The sequence below is a fragment of the Gymnoscopelus braueri genome (assembly GCF_963280865.1).
Source record: "Gymnoscopelus braueri genome assembly, chromosome: 14".
NCBI lineage: Eukaryota > Metazoa > Chordata > Actinopteri > Myctophiformes > Myctophidae > Gymnoscopelus > Gymnoscopelus braueri.
This window is the reverse complement of record NC_137619.1, coordinates 42291256-42312226: the sequence shown is the minus strand read 5'-3', so window position 1 is coordinate 42312226 and position 20971 is coordinate 42291256. Positions and strand designations below refer to the sequence as shown.

At 40.5% G+C, this 20971-nt stretch overlaps 1 protein-coding gene across 1 annotated transcript in view; it reads left to right on the top strand.

The window, feature by feature from the left end:
* The first annotated feature begins 14189 nt into the window (after positions 1–14189).
* The window catches only part of foxn2a (forkhead box N2a), a 43220-nt gene continuing 36438 nt past the window's right edge, over positions 14190–20971 (top strand). Inside the window, exon 1 of the mRNA XM_080449045.1 lies at positions 14190–14448. The gene's annotated coding sequence lies outside the window, so the exon portion shown is untranslated. The remainder of the gene's footprint in view (positions 14449–20971) is intronic.

Genomic DNA, 20971 nt, shown 5'->3' with positions numbered 1-20971 from the left:
AAATACAATGGCGAGTACCTTAACTATCACCCGTGATGAATCTGATTTCAGGGACAGAGTCCAGCAGGGATTTAAGAGTGGATGCTGCTGCATGTCTATTAATCTTATCAAAGAAAAGCAGGGTCATTATTAGCTCTACTTTGGGAGGGGATAAACGGAAATGTCAAGCACTATTCTAAGAGTTCTACCAAAATACTGAACTAGAAAGGAACGCATATCTCTGCCAGGCCAGGTGTCAGGCTGTGTAAGTCATGGGTTGCAGGCAGCTGTCAGAACCTGCGGAAGGTTTTACAACATACAACCATGGCATGTTGTAAAATACAACAGAGTTCTCGTATTTGATTAGATACGTTAAGTTCATGATATATTGAAGGTTCTAGTATGTCTCGCATACAAGTACATAAGTGTAAAAAAAAGATGTTGTATTAAAGAAATAACGATAAGAGCAGAACAAACATATTTCTTTAATTTATTAAAATTTACAATAAAAGAATACAGTATATGGCATTTTTTGTAAAAGTAAAAAATATAAATAAAAGTAGGCCGCTCTCACACATTTTGGAGGCCATTGCAGGCAGTATGACATATCAAAAAGCTGTTTGACACTCATTGTCACATGACTCTTGTCTTGAGATCATGTTTAGGCCTACCTAAATTGACATTGGTAAGAAAAATGGGGGAAAAAATAAGTGTGGTGCCCCCTATGGGTCTAAGTGAGTTGTGTAAGTTGCATATCTCTGCTGTCCGGCAGGAACCAGCTAACTCCAAAATGTTCATTTTTCAGGAAATTAAAAAAACAAAACAGAAAAAAACAAAAAGTTTTTGGAGCTGAATGGACCTCCAAGCTCACAATGAGGTTGGAGGTCAAAAGGGGGTGGAGCCTGGAGTCAGCAAAACCAGCTAACTCCACCCCCCTTTGCTGGAGTTAGCTGGTTTAGCAGAAAGTTTGAGGATCCAATGGAGTTAGCTGCTTTTGTCAAAAGCACTTTTTAGTACTTTTTAATACTTTTCATTGGTTCAATTTTTTTTACCAACACACAGACGTAAAGGGTGTTCAATAGCACTGATTTATGGGGGAATAAATGCAAAAGCGGAAAAATTGAGTTAGCTGGTTCCTGCCGGACAGCAACGATATGTTGTGTAGAGGCCCTCAATATGTGATTCAAATTTGGGGTTTGATCGGATGATGCCATTTGTAAAATAGGCCCCTCCTGCAAATATTGGAAGCCAGTTGTAAACCAATCATTATGATATATTAAACATCTCTGTATGGTGCATGTTTATCACATGACTCGCAATGTGTCACAATTTGTGTGAGATTTGGACTAAAAGTACTCATTATGCAGAATGTCCCATTTAATTTTTCACAAGTTTTCAAATGTATAAAAATCTTTTGAAAATAGCCGATCTAATTGTAGTGGAGTAAAAGTCCATTATTTGCCTCTGAGGTGTAGTGGAGTAGAAGTAAAAGTACTGAAATTTTTGAAATACTCCAGTAAAGTAAAACCAAAAGTTTAGGCTACTACTTGAGTAAATCTACTTAGTTACTTTACACCACTGGTCATTTTGAATGAATTTGGTCTCTAAACCATTACTTTGCTACAGTAGTTTTTCCATGGAAAGTAATTGAGTCCATCATTGCAATGTAGCTTAAATGTCCACTAGATGTCTCCTCTCACCAATGTCTGCATCAAGATAATGATAACATTATCTGTCTCTGGATATTCAGCATAGGTAAGATGAATATAAAGCAGTGCTTTATCTCTATCTTGCCCTGAGTGATGCTCAATTTGTCCACCTGCGAACCCGTTTTCTTCTCAGATATTTTGATTGCGATGCAGTCCATTGTCATTCCTGTGTTCCGATAGTCAATGCTTTCAGTTTGAAAAGCAAAGGAAACTATAGTTTCTTTCCTTCATAGACCCATAACCTCAGGCTGTTACCATGACAGCAAGGATGTGTGTCATTCTGATAATGTCAAACTGCCAAGTCCAGTAAAAAATAATCCCTCCCTTACAACCGTATGACCAAACAACTCTCAAGCACTTTCTATGAAGCTCAGATAGTCTCGTTTTAGTATGTTTGCCATCATTGTTACAATAGAAATGTCTATTTGTAGGAAATCACTGTGGTTAAATGCAGTGGTGGAAAGTAACTAAGTACATTTACTCAAGTACTGTACTTAAGTACAATTTTGAGGTATTTTTTACTTTACTGGAGTATTGACAAATTTCAATACTACTTCTACCCCACTACACTCAGAGGCAAATATTGTACTTTTACTCCACTACAATTATTTGAAAACTTTGGTTACTAGTTACTTCGCAGATATAAATCATTACATTATAAAACATACATTAACCACTTCAGCCCTATTTTATACATAGGCTATTTGAAAATAGGCGATCTACAAGCTCACAACGCGTTGCGATGCGACACGTTGTGAGCTTGTAGATCTGCTATTTTCAAACATTTTAGTACTTTTACTTTTGGTACTTTAAAGGTAGGATAAGTGATATTTTTTGTTAAAAAGGTTAAAGTACTATATTCTGATAGTAATCATTACTGCAGAGCGTTTGTTCACAGGGGTCTCTCCAGCTCTTTAGTAAACAGAATATGGTACATTTTCAGGTAGGTGACAACATTTAAGCCAATCAGGAGAGAGCACTGAAAATGCATTTTTCTGTTTAATAAAGAGCTGGAGTGACCTGGGAGACTCCTTTTACTGAACAAACACTCAATGAGTACCATCAGAATATAGAGCTATTTAACACTTATTTTAACCAAAGTAAATCACTTACCCTACCTTTAAGTAAAATATCTGAGTACTTCTTCCACCACTGGTTAAATGAGACATATGAGAAATATTTTATTTTATTTTTTGGTGTGTGTGACCACTGACCAAAGTGAATACTGTTCACTGTTTAACAATCAAGCCGAAAGTCCCCTGGAAGTGCCTTTAGGTGGCAGCATTATCACGAGTCACTGAACCAAAGGGGTCCAGCTGGACTATTATTCTTGGAATGTTTATTTGTCTACAATATTTATATTTGGTCCATATGCATCTGTTTGTCTACATAATGTACTGTTTCATGTGTTGAGCCCACCACCAGTAAGACCATCTGTTTTGTAGTCACAACCCGTCTGTGGGGTTGTCTGTCTGCCTGCTGAGGTTATATGGGTCGATGACCTAACAGAATGAAGGATCAAAAGTCATTTCTGTTCAAGTGCTGTCTGGACGTGGAGTGGAGTTTGTGTACGACATTGTGTTGCACAAAGCCATCTCTCCATCGTGCAGTGGTGGAAAAAGTACAATATATTTTTTACTTAAGTAAAAGTATCGATACTGCAATGTAGAAATACTCTGCTACAAGTAAAAGCCAGAATTCAAAATGTAAAAAGTACAAAAGTATTGGTATCAAAATGTACTTAAAGTACCAACAGTAAAAGTACTCATTACGCAGAATGTCCCATTTCAAGTTTTCAAATGTATAAAACATTTGAAAATAGCCTATCTACAAGCTCACGATTTGTCGCATCGCGACACATTGTGAGCTTGTAGATCGGCCTTTTTCAAATGGACGAAATGTATATAGGGCTGAAGTGGCTAATGCATGTTTTGTAATATAATCAAAATCTACAAAGTAACTAGTAACTAAAGTTTTGAAATAAATGTAGTGGAGTAAAATATTTGTACAATATTTGCACAATAGTACAATATTTGGATCCGAGATGTAGTTGAGTAGAAGTAAAAGTATTGGAAATTGGAAATACTCAAGTAAAGTACAAATATCTCAAAATTGTACTTATGTAGGCTACAGTATTTCGTGGTTGGTGTTCCAACATGGGTCATGATCAAAAAGAACAACTTGTTTTTGTCTTTTTGTTTCGTCTACTGATATGTTAGCTTTGTAAAATATAGAAGTTTTGTATAGTCAAGCTCGCTTAGCATCGATTGCTCTTTAAAGTTGAGACTGAATTTGAACACTTAGGCCCTATTCAAAATGATCAGATCTACAAGCTCATGATGCATCGCGTTGTGAGCTTGTAGATCGGGTGGATACGTTTTTGACAAATTTCGCCTACAGACTTTCCTGAAATAGGGACACTATCTATGTTTTTAAAGCGTCTGCATGCCCTTCTAGTCTATTTCTGAGCATCTTCCTTCCATAAAATGGCTCGCTTCAATGAGCCAAAGACAATACATTTTAAACTCATCAAAACGTGTGCTGAAACCTGCCTCACCAACTCCTTGTTTGATGTCGAATCACCAGCACAAAATATAGAGATGAATCTGTGATTTAACACAAGAACTCTCATCTGCCAAACACTAAAAGGTGGTGATATGATGAGGCACATGTGTTGGCTTGGTAACCAATCTAGTATCCAGTGGCAACAGAGGTCTATTGAGTACCTAGTGGCTCTGGATTGGCTGGTATGCCCAGCACTTTCCCCCATGTCACAAGTCACAGAGGCACATTTATATAGCAGCATTGATTACTGTTGGGGTCTTAGTATTATTCTTCTGTGTTGCAATAGTGTAATTAGTTTTGGCCCTTTGATGGCACATGTTTATGTGGTTATGTGGTTGTGTTGGTGGTGGGTACTCATCATCAGTGCCTTGCGAGTGCCTTGATCTTACAAATGCTCTTTGTGTCGAACAATTGACATGTACTGACCTGAATATGATAGCAGCACTGTCACAAACATGTGCACACACATACAGACACACTAATAAAGAATCACGAACAACACAGTGATTTGAATCTCATACCGCAGAAAGATTTCTCCCTTTACATAATACACTTCCATAACAAAACATTATTCATGAGGGTGCCCTCTCTGTTAGTCATTATTGCCTCCGAGTCCTGACTATGTCTGAAGGCATCCTTCTGGGACAGAGGCAGACACAACAGGATAACCGTCTTTTGTCTCAGAATGCTGTCTGTCAAAGAGCAGCCCCTCCCCTGTTTGGGCGGCTGTTACAGAGAGGGCAGATGGCTCATTACCATAAATAGGACACAGAGAGAGAGAGAGAGAGAGAGAGAGAGAGAGAGAGAGAGAGAGAGAGGGGCCATGCACACCGACCGAGAGGACCATGCCTCCCAGAACCACGGCAAGAGAGGAGGCCGTTGCTAGGAGAGGGGGGAAACAGCTTTATAGCAACACAAAGCTGACTCCCCTTTTGCGACCTCACCTCCTCTCCCGCCCCCTCCGCTCCCAGCTCTGGGGACTGAGCCTGCCTCTGCTGGTCAGGGACAGATGGCCGATGGGCCCCAACGTCTCTACAGCTGGACACGGGCGAAGCCAACACAGTGAGACCTGGCGAGAGTAAATCACACCTTCTGCCTTTCCAACGCCATGAGAAGTATAGGAGCAGGAAGTACTGAATCCCAGGCCATCGTCTAAGAATAGATCCACACTTGTTGCCCACAAGAAAGGAACGGTAGAGCAGTATATATATCAAGTTTGTCTCTGGTTTTTGTTTTAGTAGGAAACACTGCAATCCAGCCATGTCCTAAACCTAATAATCCCTACATTCTGAAAATGAAACCGAGACAGAAATCACAGCAAGCACGGATCCATTTCTGTTTAAGTCTGCACAAACAGGGTATACAGTAGCCGGTAGAGCATTACATGTTACGTTATTCAAGTAATCCCCTCTGAAACATTAGCACAATCTGCTTTTGAATAGACCTCTGGTTGATAAAGCATGTTCAGACAGACAACTGCCTCGCAGGCAGAGAAGTACGCTTAGAATTATATGAAGGTCAAGTATAAAATTAAATGTAGTTGTAAATGTGGAAATCACTAGGAATTCATTCATGATATTTTTTTGTGCGTGCGGTAGTTCATTCATATTCGATTTGATCGTTCTTAGATCATGGTGATCATAGTGTGATCATTAAAGGCTTGAGACCCAATCCTGTTGTCCTGAGGAAAATATAGGGTGTGCAAGCAAAATGTGACAGGAATGTGTGGGAGCATCATTGCTGTGGCACAAGAGAATTGTATAGAGGGGAGAAATGGACGTCTGAGCAGGATGAGTGAGAGAGAAAGAAAGTGTGGCTGCAACATGACAAGAAAGCAGAATAGAGGCTGAGCGCTGCTGCCTCACCTACCTACCCGCGTCCACCATGGTTGCATAGGAACACGGGGGCTGGGCCGACCCTACAGACACACACACACACTCCTCTCCTCTCTCTCCTTGCACGCTTCATTACCCGCTGCTCAGCCAGGCACAGAGAGGCAGTACACGACTTTCTCCACACTTGGCCATGGGTATACGCTTGCCCCCCTCAGGCATCAGGTCACACTACTTTGTACGCATCGTACAGAGAGATCTACATCACACACGCACACGCATGCATGCGCGTGCACACACACACACACACACACACACACACACACGCACACACACACCTAAAAGTTTTTTTTCCCTCATTTGGATCTCTGTAGTCATTTTTCTCTCAGCAGTTTTATGGGGGGAAACACATTGCACACATTGCAAAGTTATTATTTTCCAGCTGATTGTGTTTCACTTATGAACGATCTGCAGCTCATTTCCATGTTGTTTCTCTTTGTGGCATGCTGTGCTTATAACGTTTTACCTGAACCCAGCATTATCAGTGCATACACTTCATGACTCTGCAGATTATTTTTTTTTGATAAACCATCTGTAAAATGGTTTATTAACCCATTCAATCCGGGAACGCTTCTCTGTCATTTTAAGATTTCTTTGGCTGTTCAAAAATAGCAGATATACAAGCTCATATGAGCTTGTAGATCTGCTATTTTTGAATATATATTTGTAAAACATTTTGTTCCAGGGACCCCCAGAAGCAAAGATTTGAGTTTCAAATGTTCGCTTGAAAATATATATATTCAAAGATTTGCACAAATGCTCACGATTTTTCCAAAAATAGCAGATCTACAAGTTCATAGCGCGGCACTCGATGCCGCGCTATGAGCTTGTATATCTGCTATTTGTTAATAGCCAAAGACATCTAAAAATGACACAGTCAGATGCTTTCCCGGACTAAATGGGTTAAAACCAACAGAAGGAACCCCCCAAAGTGTCATTACAGTGTCGAAACACACACTATTGGAGTGACAATAACAAACGCTTTACATGTGGCATAGCTCACTATGGCGCTGATGGTGCCAGACAACACTGCCGGGGCACAAGACGACTATTGTCCCACAAGATAAAGTGCACTTGTGACCACGGCAAGGCGGGGTGGTCGAGATGCCGTGAAAAAGATAGGGGTGTGTGTGTGTGTGTGAGGAAGAACAAAGGCTGTGGTGTTGTTGTTTGCACTGAGGTCATCATTCTAATCTTCAGACTCCCAAGAACTTAGATCACTGACACATTTGAATAACAAGGGCAGGTATCTTTCTTTTTACCCGGCCTCTCCTTCACAGTTAATTGACTTCCAGAGGTGTTCATTTGCCTGCATGTAGCAGTCATTAGGAGGGAATAACAAAATCTGGTCTCGGTAATAGAACAGCCCAGGATCAATGGGCTAATTCAATTGCCCCTGCATGTGGCATATTGTATGGCAAGGCCATTTAGAGGCTTTTAAAGGGGAGTCATGTCGTTTTAGTGTGGTTAAAACAGCACAGAGGTACCGTTGATATTGTTCCTACAAAACAAGCAGCAGACATTAGCCCACCAACCTGCGTGTATTTGCATGAATAAGACCAGTGCAGTTTAGTGTAGTTGTTTCGTGAATAGGGGAAAACAGAACAGTTCCAGTCAATTACAAGTCATTGACAATATTGATGTAATCGAGGTTGAGAAAGTACTATCAACCACTTTCAAATTTAACCCTAAATCCCCAGACCTCCCAAAAATGTACGTCTCTTTATACATTTCCAAATCTTCTATGGCCAAGTCTTGTTAATTGCAGACATACCGTAATGTATTGATCCAGTTTTGTGGATGTCTAAAGATTTATGTTTATATCATTTGCACTATATCCATGTGAGAGTAGATCAACAATCAGATGTCCAGATTATCCCCACACTGCCAACGCATAAATTAAAGCAACATGATAACTTTTGATATTACGGCATCGTTTTTCAATATTATCTACACAGCGTAAAGCCCAGCTCCTAGTTTAGTCATGTCGAAAAGGCCTGTAAAGATTTAGTATACCTTTGTTCATAACACTGGAATGTCTCACTCTCCTGGAATTAATCAACAAGTATATGTGTGTATATGTCTATTTGCATAATTGAACTAGAATAAATAGACTGAATCGATGCGGAGGTATACAGTTTATTTGTTTAGCTGTTGCAGAGGCCTTGGTCTTTCTCTCGGTGTGTAGAGTATTTTATTGCCTCGGCATGAAAGGAGGTACTTATCAACAGACAGATAAGAGACAACCAGTAACTGCTGACACAATTCATAAATCCTGGTTAGCAAAAAAGGATTGTCAAACAAATGGCTTCTGTGAGCAAACAGACTTGTAATTGAGTGGAACTGCATGCAGGCAATGGGAGGGCGAACCACCAGGGGGGAAAAAAAGGAATGGCACAGAAAATGTTGCATGTAAACAAAACAAAACAAGTTGAATGCTCTGTTCCTCTACTCACTGGCTGTTGGGGTGGAGTTTGGAGAGGTGGGTGGGGGATTTACCGTAACAATGACAGAAGAGGAACTAAATTCATGCCATATGCTGTGAGAATTATAGGATTTCTTAGATATAAAAAATGCTCTGTGTTCTTCAGGCAAATGTCTTTTAGTTTAGTTTTGATCTTCCTCCTCAAGCAACACCAGTTGTTCCTCATAGAACAATTAAATAGAAGCCGGACTCTAAAGGCTGCTAGTAACGTGTTAACGCATGTCTTCTCTCAGCAGGTGGGTTCCTCCTCTCACAGCTTTGCAGGTTATGCAGTTTGCCTTCCCATCTTTGGGAGAATGCAAATACTGGTACCTGTTTAACCAGTAACGGGTGCTACTGCTCCTGGATTTACATATCTATGAATCTGAAAGTAAATTACATTTGTGTGTTGTGTGTGTGTGTGTGTGTGTGTGTGTGTGTGTGTGTGTGTGTGTGTGTGTGTGTGTGTGTGTGTGTGTGTGAAACACTAATCTATTTTCCAATTTCCTCTGATGACTCTGCCAGCTTGTGTTTCTACAGAAGTTCAAACTAATTAGCTCGGGGTGTCAGCAGAATGGCGTTTCTGATCCCCAGACAACTGCAGGTGATTGTTTCAACACCTGAATCCACGATGAGAGCCAGGGTGTTCCATCCACCACCACAACGACATCTCTCTAATTCCATGCACAGTAAAGAATCCTCAGTGTTAATTTAACTCAGAGAGTGTATACAGATGTAAACAGATTGACCTTTGTCGTCGGTCATATTCGGTTGCATCTGCACACTTTCTGAGTTACAAAAATGGTTTACTTTTGTGTGTGTGTGTGTGTGTGTGTGTGTGTGTGTGTGTGTGTGTGTGTGTGTGTGTGTGTGTGTGTGTGTGTGTGTGTGTGTGTGTGTGTGTGTGTGTGTGTGTGTGTGTGTGTGTGTGCGCGATATAAGAGAGAATGACTGAGGGAGGGAGATAAAAGTGGAGATTGAGAGAATAAAATAGAATTCAAGAGAATGAGTTTAGAGGCTATCATATAACTTTATCATAGGTGAGGTCAAACTCACTGGCCCTTTCCTCAAGCAATTTAATACTTTTAACACCGCATAGCAGGTGGCTCATATGTATTTTTGTGTGCTAAGTCAGTTAAGGTCACTGGAGAAAAAAAAGCGGTGGGATAGCACACAGCAAAGGAATGAGGCTAGATCAGACAGAATGAAGAGTTGTGAACAAGCAGAGGTTGTCACTGATAGAGAATTTTATGAGCTTCCGGATGGAGTGCTGTGCTGTGCGTGTGCAGCAGCTCTTATCGGGCTAGCTGGCGGCAGGGGAGGGCGAGAGCTCCGACACTCCGTAAAAACGGCCTGATTCATTTTCCGCGTGAGAGGGTCTCACTAGGGCGGCATCACGCCAGCCAGGCCACACAGATTTATGGACCATTAAAACAGCGGGGCTCCTGACCACTGTGTGCAATCACAGGCAGGCGGGCGGGCTGCCTGTCCGGGCTGCACCCTCCCTCCATTCATGCCTTCTCATGCTCTCTCTCTCTCTCTCCATCACAATCCAGCCATCCCATTGTCCATCCCTTCATCCCCTTGCCACTTTTACAATTCTGTGAACTCCTCCATTAGTCCATAATTAAATTATTCTTCATCCAATTCCTTCAATTCCACAGTAACAGTACCATTATTCAAAGCTTTGCCTCTATTCATGTGCTCTTATTCTCTCGTGTCATCAAATAAATAACCCACAGTAACAAGCCAACCCCATGTAAATGCCTGTTTTATGGTCCAAGACGTGCAGTAAGGTAGGGTTTTTATGAACATCCCTGACAGTGGTCAGTGGGGCATGTTGCTTTAGACTAACAGTTTTCAAATCGGATTAGCACCGTTGCAGGCACACAGACTAATGGCCCTGTCTTTTCAAGGCATCCTCAATCAGCTCTGTTGCCCTGGTGATTGCTATGTATCGTTCTCGTCTCTCATTTGCTGCCTTTGCAACTTCATCATCCCTGGGAGTGATACTGGAAGAAGGAAAATGGGGCACATGCAGTCTATGCGGCTCGCTCGCCGGCCCTAAGAATAGCTCTGTGTGCAATGGAAATGATGCCACCACAGCAACCTGAGCAAAAGACTGCATGTATGTAGTGAGTGAGTGAGTGAGTGAACCCTATTGCACATTGGTTCTCAAAGTGGGGTCCGGGGACCCCCAGGGGTCCTTGGAGGAGGGGGGGGGGGGGGGGGGGGTTTCCAAGGGCCCTCGGCAAAATGTGTTATTATATCATCACAATAATTTTATAATTTATAATAACCACTTTAACCTTTTACACTTTGGCTATTCAAAAATAGCAGATATACTAGCGCGGCACTTGGTGCCACACTATGAGCTTGTGTAGATCTGCTATTTTTTTTTTATCGTGAAAATGTGTGCAACTCTTTGAATATAATATTTTTTAAAGCGAACATTTGTAACTCAAATCTTTGCTTCTTGGGGTCCCTGGAACAAAATATTTGAGATGGGGGTCCGCGGCCAAATACATATCATTTTGGCGGTCCTTGACATGAAAACGTTTAAGAACCACAGTATGCAGGGTTCAAGTTGATGAATGAATATGATGGGCTGCAGAAAGCTCTGATGCTGGTCCTAATTAATATCACATGCTTCAAAGCAATCCCATAAACCATCATGCTGAGGAGTGACTGAATATCATAGTAGATAAAACCAAAGAACACCTTGCTTAATGCCATTCTATATCTTAATTAACTGGGTGTATGTGAATCCTACTACATTGGATTCAAAATGTATTAAATACATTTGAAGGATTCTGCTTAGAATGTGTTATGTAACATGATTACATACATCAACTCCTGGAAAAGCTGGGAGGGAGACACAAGGTAAAGAACGGGTTTTACATCACCAGCAATTCAAAAGATATACCTCTGCAAGTTTAAAAACAAACAAAGAACCTATTAGAGAGGGCCAATGGGGCTGCTGCTCACAGATGTCGACAAATTCGTGGCATAGCTGAGTAAAAGTGTCACCATACTGTGAGAGTTACAGTTTGGTGTCAACTCACTGCTGACCAATAGGGCTCAACAGACAGTGCAAAGACACAGATTTGACCTGAAAACCCATCAGTCATCGGTCATGAATACTCTGTTGGTCACCAACAGACCATTCATTTGAGCAGCTGCAGTCACTCTTTTGGTTACGTATGATGTTACATCCATCAAGTCATGCATGTTGTGTGTTATTTTTTCTTTACTTCCATACCATACATACAGAGCTGGCTGGCTGTGTGTGTGTGTGTGTGTGTGTGTGTGTGTGTGTGTGTGTGTGTGTGTGTGTGTGTGTGTGTGTGTGTGTGTGTGTGTGTGTGTGTGTGTGTGTGTGTGTGTGTGTGTGTGTGTGTGTGTGTGTGTGTGTGTGTGTGTGTGTGTGTGTGTGTGTGTGTGTGTGTGTGTGTGTGTCACACATATGGGGCCCACGCTTTATTACAGCTCACTGCTCATCTGTTGTTGTCTAGGCCAAACATATAAGGGACACCAGTATTAGCGATCTATACTATACCAGGGGTCTTCAGCGTTTTTCAGCCCAAGGACCCCTTAGCTGAGAGAGAGATGAAGCAGGGACCCCCACTACATATTGTATAGAATTGTGTTGCAGATTAAACTTTTTCATAGATTTCAGATAGCTTCATAGACTTGTTTGACAGCACTATCATCAATGTTGTATAAATTATGTTTTTTATTTTTTACCAGGGGTGGACTGGCCATTTGGCGTACCGGGCAAATGCCCGGTGGGCCGCGGGCCAGTGGGCCGCTGGGCCACCCAAAAAAAAAAAAAAAAAAAAAAAAAAAAAAGTTTTTTTTTTTTTTTTTTTTAAATCAAATATTTTTGCTCCCGTTTTAGGATTATTACGGTCATTTCAGGGTCGTGTGGCCCAATTATTAGTTACGTTAATGTTTGGGCTGGGATGCTTTCCAGCAGGGGCCTCAGTGCGGCTGCAGAGTTCATGTGCAGGGCTCAACGCCCTGAAACCCCCCCCCCCCCGTTGACAAAACGGTCCGGGGGGTGGTGGGCCGGTCCGGACCAAAATGCCAGGGCTGAATTTTGGTCCCAGTCCGGCCCTGTTTTTTACACATTAGCTTCTCTATTCATTCATGTTAATATTTATTTTCAGACATTTAACCATGTAGAGCCTCAATACTGAACTTGACCATTGGTTCTGTACTTGCTTTGCTCTTTTTTCCCTCTACACCAAACAAACCTCTTTGTCAAAAAGATTGTTTTTCTAGCGTATTATAATGTACCCCTCAGAACCCTATCACACAAAGATTCGGAGGAGTCGGAGGACCCCCTGTAGTAGCCTAACTCTGAGGACCCCCTGTTGAATACCCCTGTACTATACTCATCTCATCATAACATGAACTGAAATAATTTTGTGGTATCACTGTTTACTCATGGAGGGGCCCTACTGAGGGTCTACCATTGTCATGGCCCTGGGTGTGGTTGCAGTGACGACACATCCTTTATCTCTGCCTGTGTGCATGTGGTGGAGTGTCTGAGTCATGGATGTATTAAAAGAGAGTTCTGTCCACAATTGATATGTTTGTGTGTAGTTTTTGTTTGTACACCTTTAATAGGCTACTTCATTTACATGGCATTACGCACTTCAGAATAACTGGTCACAGGAAGAAAAAAAAGAAGAACAGAAAAAAAAAACTACACAACAGTGACAGCCCCCCTTTCCGTGTGAAAGCCACAAGGCAGCCGGCGTCAAAAACAGCGTTGCCATGTCCGCTTATTATAAGCGACTTTGGGCTTGTTTTTGGGTTGCGTTTTTTTGGGCTTGTTTCTAAAGTGTAGTTGATTGATTGATTAAATACTTTGTTAACAGTTTGCAAAAAAAGCACAAAAAGTACAGATCTATTAAAGGTCTGCTAAAAGGATTAAAAACCCAAGAAAGCTTGTTTCCATTGGGGTCCATGCGTATTCTTGTCTGTGTTACTGTATAGTTGCTTATTTGGGCTTCTTAATGTTGTTTAAACCAGTGGTTCTCAAACATTTCCAAGTCAAGAACCCCCAAATTAATATGTATTTGTCTGCGGACCCCCATCTGAAAACATTTTATGCCAGGGACCCGTACAAGATTTGTGTGTTTATTTTATTTTTTGCAGATCTACAAACTCACAAGTTCACAACACTTCCCATCACGACGTGTTGTGGGCTTGTAGATCTGCTATTTTCAAACAGCCAATTATGTGTTTAAGGGCTCGCTTCTTTTGGGCTTGTTTACATTTCATAGACCCGGCTTGCTTACTTCTCTCGCAAAAAAAAAACCTGGCAACAGCCGGTCAAAAAAGTGAAAGCAATGCACATTGGACGCAGCGTGCGGTGCGTGCGCGGTAGCGTGCGCGTTCACAGCGGAGCGGAGCGTCTGCGCTGCGGCAGTTGCCAGGGGATATAGGCAGGGGAGGAGTTTTGATTGGCTGGGACCGGGCTGTGTTGCCATGGCGACGGCCGGGGCTGTTCGGTAGCGTTGTGTGTGTGTGTGTGTGCCGCGCGGTGTGTGATCGCTGTGTGATCTGCGTGCATGGAGGAAGCAGCTGCCGCTCTGATCTCTGACACTGTGAACACAGAGAGAGAGAGTGAGGGGAGAGAGACATCCGAAAAAACAGAGAAAATAATATTTTTTATAATTTTTAAGGATTTATTTTTGATTTTGGCAGAAAAAGACCCCCAAAAAAAATCTTTTACAAAAGAAAAGAGGATTTTTAAAATTTCTTTTTCTTTTTCTTTTTTTTAACCCCGCACTGGTCTAAAAGGGCACCGATCGCGTGCATGATTGTGAGTATTGATTTTTTATTTATTATTATAATAATGATTGTTTTGAATATTGAGCTGCTGTGTGTTTTCTCCGTATTAAAGTAAAATGTGACTTCGCTGTGAGAGCCAGCATGGCAGACTAGACTTCAGCATGTGGTCACACACACACACACACACACACACACACACACACACACACACACAGAGCTAGCTCAACATGACTTCCCCATTGAGTATTATTATTATTTTGTCCTTTTTTTTAAAAGCTTGGTTCGTGTCGATCATAATAAAACATAAAACTCAAACCGGTTTGAGTTTTATGTTTCATTATGATCGACACGAAGTGAAAGAAAGCAGAAAACACGTGAATGTAACCGCTGTTAAACAGTGAACCGCTGTTTAAACCACAGCCTAGCTGTTAAACACGACTCTTTTTGGTCGGTCAACTATGGACTAAACGGCAGTTAAACGCTATTAGTTGGTTTAGTAAAACACTTTCTGTGTCGTCGAACATAATGTCGAACAAACCGAAACTTCCGAGTCGCCTTAATAATAATAATAATAATGTCAAGAGTTTCACTGTGAAGCTGATTTAACTCTGAGTCATGTAGTAGACACAATTGGTTACATCTGTACCCTCTCAGAGTTACAAATGTAGCCTACACGATATGATTGTGTTGTGTAGGTTTTTACTGTGGCACAGTGGTGGAAAAAGTATATATTTTTTACTTAAGTAAAAGTATCGATACTACTGGCAAAGTCAGGAATTCAAAATGAACTTGAGTAAGAGTACAAAAGTATTGGTATCAACACTGGCTATATTGGCTATTTTTTAAATGGATAGGGCTGAAGTGGTTAATGTATGTTTTGTAATAGTAATCAAAATCTACAAAGTATAAAGTAAAGTTTTCCAATATTTCTAGTGGAGTAAAAGTACAATATTTGCCTCTGAGATGCAGTGCAGTAGAAGTAAAACGTATTGAAATTTGTAAGTGCTCCTGTATAAAGTAAGAATGACTCAAAAGTGTACCTATAAGTACAGTACTTGAGTAAATGTACTCGGTTACTTTACGCCACTGCTTGTGACTCGTCCTTTAAACTGTGTGGTTTTCAGTGCTACTGCTGCTACGTCGCAGTTGTGTCACACTTTCCTAATTGCTACACTCCGCCGTACGACGGTGTCGCTCGCCAGAAAGAGCAGATTTACAAGCACAACAAAGCCTTGTAGATCTGTCATTGCGGAGGCTTTTAGGCCAGTGGTTCTCAAACTTTTTCATGTCAAGGACCCCCAAATTGACACTTATTAGCCCGCGGACCCCCATTTCAAAAGATATGCCAGGGACCCCCCATAAGAGAAGATTTTTTACGGCTCTAGCAGTGATTCTCAACCATTTTAATTTCAAGGACCCCCAGTTTGACATGCATTAGGGCTACAGACCCCCATTTAATGTCATTTCTATCACTTGGACCGCAATTTATATTGTAAAATCTATGTCAATTTAACTCTGAGAGTGTACACTCTCAGAGTTACAGACCCATAAGGGTCCATTTGGTGCCTAATCTATCATTTAGCTGGGGACCCCCTGGAACTCCCTCAAGGACCCCTGGGGGTCCCCGGACCCCACTTTGAGAACCAATGTTTTAGGCAACGTTAGAGCTGCTAGATCCATGTTCCGCCGTCATGTGTGGGAATGAATGTGAACTGACGAGGCACACAGAGAGAAAAAAACACACAGAACAGTTTTGTTCTGGAAAGTTGTTTATACAACACTTTGAACAGGGGCTGACCCACTGGCCAGTGGTGGAAGAAGTACTCACATGTTGTAAAAGTACCAATACCACATTGCAGAAATTCTCTGTTACAAGTAGAAGTCTGTATACTCAAACGTTACTTGAGTAAAAGTACAAAAGTATTGACATTAAAATATTCTTAAGTACTGAAAGTGAAAGTACTAATTACGCAGAATGTCCCATGTCACAAGTTTCTAAATGTATAAAAATGCAGATCTACAAGCTCACAACGCATCGCAAATGTGAGCTGGTAGATCGGCTATTTTCAAATAGCCAGAGTATTATATAGGGCTGTAATGGTCAAAATCTACAAAGTAACTTGTAACTACATTTTTAAAATAATTGTAGTGGAGTTGAAAGTACAATATTTGCCTCAGTGGAGTAGTCGTAAAAGTATTGAAAATTGGAAATACTCAAACAGAGTAAAAGTACCTCAAAATTGTGTGTGTACTTGAGTAAATGTAATTAGTTACTTTACACCACTGCCACTGGGGGATTTAAATTGCTCAACTTTTAGCATTAAACATAAAACCAGTGTTACAGAATAACATTAAGTCAAGTAAACTTATGTTGTTTTGGTTCCTGTGGTTTGTAAGACATGCTTATTATTGCCTTGCCTTCCCTTCCAGCTCCAACAACTATAAATAGTTCTGTAGTTTTGTGTTGCTGTGTTTTGTATTATAGTAGGCTAACCACAGGCTGGTAGGAGGCTTGCTAAGCACATGATGACGTAATGGATTATCACAAGATTGTCCCAGATACAGAATGCTCTCCAAAACATGTGTGTATGTGTATTGGAAAATCATTTGTGTAAAATCCGCCTGGTGTGGTGTTATTGAATAGGTGCATATGTTCGATGGCAACAAAATAACTATTCCTCACTTGTCTGCTGTTTTCTGACCCCGTTGCTTTCTCTGCGCGCTTAATTGTACCTGTGAGTAATGTAGACTGCCCTACAACTCTCTAAAAAACACATTTAAAAATGTCATATACACCATTTAAATCAGTGGTTCTCAACCTGTGGGTCGGGACCCCCAGGGGGAGTCCCCACATGATTTTGGGGGGGTCCCCAGATCATAGTGAAGTGACAATTTAAGGACTTTTAAGTCCTTTTTAATCATTTAAAATTATTATTATTATTTAATACCTAAAAAAAAGAGAGACTTTACTGCATCAAAATTCAAAAGTAATAAACAAACTATACCATAAAACATTGGCCAAATTGTCAAAAAACATAAGAGGCAAAAATAGTGGAAATAGCCGATCTACAAGCTCACAACGCCTCGCGTTGCGAGGCATTGTGAGCTTGTAGATCTGCTATTTTCACTATTTATCTGTGGAACAGAGTCAAACAAAATGGGTGGTCCCCAGTTCAAATATGATTATTTTGGCGGGGATCACGGCCTGAAAAAGGTTGAGAACCACTGATTTAAATAAGCATATATGAGAAAGGTATTGCAGAAATTATTAAATTAAAAAAAAAAAAAATCTTTACAGCAAGGTCATGACATTAACGCAGACTGACACTGTCCTTGGGTGACAGATGTTTAGGCTTCAGTGATTAAGCAGAAAACAAAAGTGACAGGAGATAGAAGAAACAGATGTGATTAACGTGTCATCGTCGCTTTATTGCCAGGAATTCATGGTCCGCACAGTGTAAGTGTAGGTGGCAACCATCTGTTGTTGTTTGTTGTTTGTGGTCTTCGTATGTATTCAAATGTACATGTTGGCGTGCACATATAGAGGCCACTGAAGGGTAGGTATTTTTGGCTCCCGGCGAGTAGAGTACTAGGACATGGTTACTTTACGGACATTCACTACTATAAATAAAACTCGCCAGGGCTCAGTAATGCTCTTTATACTGCTGGCATGAAATGGTTTTCATGGGCATTGGACGCGTGCGGAATAAAATGTTGTCACAAGTGGAGGAGAGGGTCTGGTTTAGTTGTACGGCATAATAAGGCTGGCCATGAAATTGTTGGTAAACAACTCCAGGGATTGAGGGCCTTTTTTTACGTTTCATTAATAAAGGGTGAAATAGAAAACCAGCTGTTCAATTTGTGTGAATATTGTGGTATTTTCCTAAACCACATAATAAACACTAGCATCCCTATTCTTAGGTGAAGAGATTTGGTTTTAGAGCAGTGGTTCTCAACCAGTGGTCCGGGGACCACCAGTGGTCCTTGAGGGGGTTCCAGGGGGTCCCAGCAAAAGGTGTTTATACATTTCCACCCCTTTATCCATATTGTATACGTTGGCTATTCGAAAATAGCAGATATACAAGCTCACAGCGTATCATTTCGTGCCGTGCTGCGAGCTTGTAGATCTGCTTATTTTCTTTACATTTTCGAAAAATCTTGAAAGTGTTTGAAGATTATATATATTTTTTTTTTATCACAAATCTTCTCTTCTGGGGGTCCCTGGCACAAAATATTTTCAGATGGGGGTCCACGGCCAAATGTACATAAAGTTAGGGGTCCTTGGCATGAAAAAGGTTGAAAACCACTGGTTTAGAGGGAAACAAGAGGGGGGCCTAGTATAGACCCCCTACGGGGACTTAAAAGTAACAAAACTAACCTACGTTATGTTGAAATGTCTATAAAGGAATGACAGACTTTGGTGTATACTTTACTTTGAGTGATGGGATTAACTTTAAGACTGACTGTTTCAGAGTGTTATTTGATCTCTGATATAATCAGAGATCACAACTGTCAGAGAAGTCTGAGCACAGCCCAGGGTTATGGGACTGCTTGCCAAATTTGGCCTATACAGATTAGATTAGATTAGATTGCAGCATCATCAGATTCATGGCTACGTAACATACTGTATTTACCTTACAAACACAGTGATAGCGGTTCATAGCAATTTTCCATGTTTTTCCCCCCAGGTCATCCTCCAGTGCTTCAGAAAATATATTTTTTACTCCTCCTAAAACCACAGCACCAAATTGAATCATAAGCCATAAGGTGGTAAAGCTGACTGTGTCACTTTTCCTTCTTAAAATGTTTCACTTGTACTGTGGGTATAAGTGCTGTAACTAGCAGTGGTGGAAAAAGTACTCAATTGCTTTACTTAAGTAAAAGTATCAATACTGCAATGTAGAAATACTCTGTTAACAAGTAAAAGTCCGGAATTCTACATTTACCGGTACCTGAGTAAAAGTACAAAAGTATTGGCATCAAAATGTACTTAAAGTACCAAAAATAAAAGTACTTATTATGCAACTTTTGAATATATAACAATCTTTTGAAAATAGCAGATCTACAAGCCCGCAATGTGTCGCATCGCGACGCATTGTGGGCTTGTGGATCGGCTATTTTCAAATGGCCGAAAGGTATACAGAGCTGAAGTGGTTAATGTAGGTTTTGTGATATCAAAATCGAGAAAGTAACTAAACGTTTTCAAATAAATGTAGTGGAGTAAAAGTGCAATATTTGGGTCCGAGATGTAGTGGAGTAGCAGTAAAAGTATTGGCAATGGGAAATACTCAAGTAAAGTACAAACACCTCAAAATTGTACTTAAGTACAGTACTTAAGTAAATGTACTTAGTTACTTTCCACCACTGGTAACTAACTAGTGCAGAAAAAAAGTGTTCAATGTGGACATGGACAACATACTGTGTAGGACCCACATGTCAAAAATGGTGGTGTTGCCCTTTAAACCGCCTTATCATGGAATTCTGTACTCTGACCCAGAGCAAATGAAAGGTTATAGCCTACAGTATATCTCCTCAAAGCAGAAGTGAGTCTGTGTTTCTGTGGATTTAACTTCATTAGGGAAGCTGAACCAATGTATTGTACAGCCACCATGAATTAAAAGTTGTCTATGGCGATGTCTTCAATTCATGGCTTATTCCTTCAGTACATAACAGAAAGATCCCAACAGTTTTATTCTGTATATGCTAAAGAGAAGAACCACTACATTATAAACATTTGAAAGTGTTATTATGATACATTAACATCGTTTTGGCTGTTTTATTATCGCTTTAGACGGACTGGGGAAAAAACATGTATGGATAGGCAGCACAAGGAATTTGACTGAGTTTAATTTAATGTACGTGCATAGTGGGTCTAATTTCTAATTTCTGTCATTGACATGAGTACTATATTACTCACATGGAATTATGGCTGTTTTGACGTGCACCTGCTGCAAAATCTGAATACGCTTTTTAAAGAAAGATTTATTTTTGGCATTTTATGTTTGTTTCTGTCTGGTCAGTGTGTAGAGAGACAGGAAATCAAGGGCAGGTAGAGAGAGGACAGACGTGAGACCAGACAGGGACCAGATTCCATCTGGGTCCTCGTGCTTTCAAGGAGCACGTTGTCCATGCACCAGTGGTGTAAAGTAACTTAAGTACATTTACTCAAGTACTGTACCTCAGTACAATTTTGAGGTATTTTTTTACTTTACTGGAGTATTTCCAATTTGCAGTACTTTTAGAGGCAAATATTGTACTTTTACTCCACTACAATTATTAGAAAACTTTAGTTACTTTGTAGATTTAGATTATTATTACAAAACATACATTAACCACTTCAGCCCTACACTGTATATACATTTCGACCATTTGAAAATAGACACATTGTGAGCTTAGTAGATCTGCTATTTTCAAAAGATTTTTATACATTTCATACATTTGAAAACTTGTGAAATGGGACATTCTGCATAATGAGTACTTTCTACTTTTGGTACTTTAAGTACATTTTGATTCCAATACTTTTGTACCAGTAATTTTGAATTGTGGACTTCTAC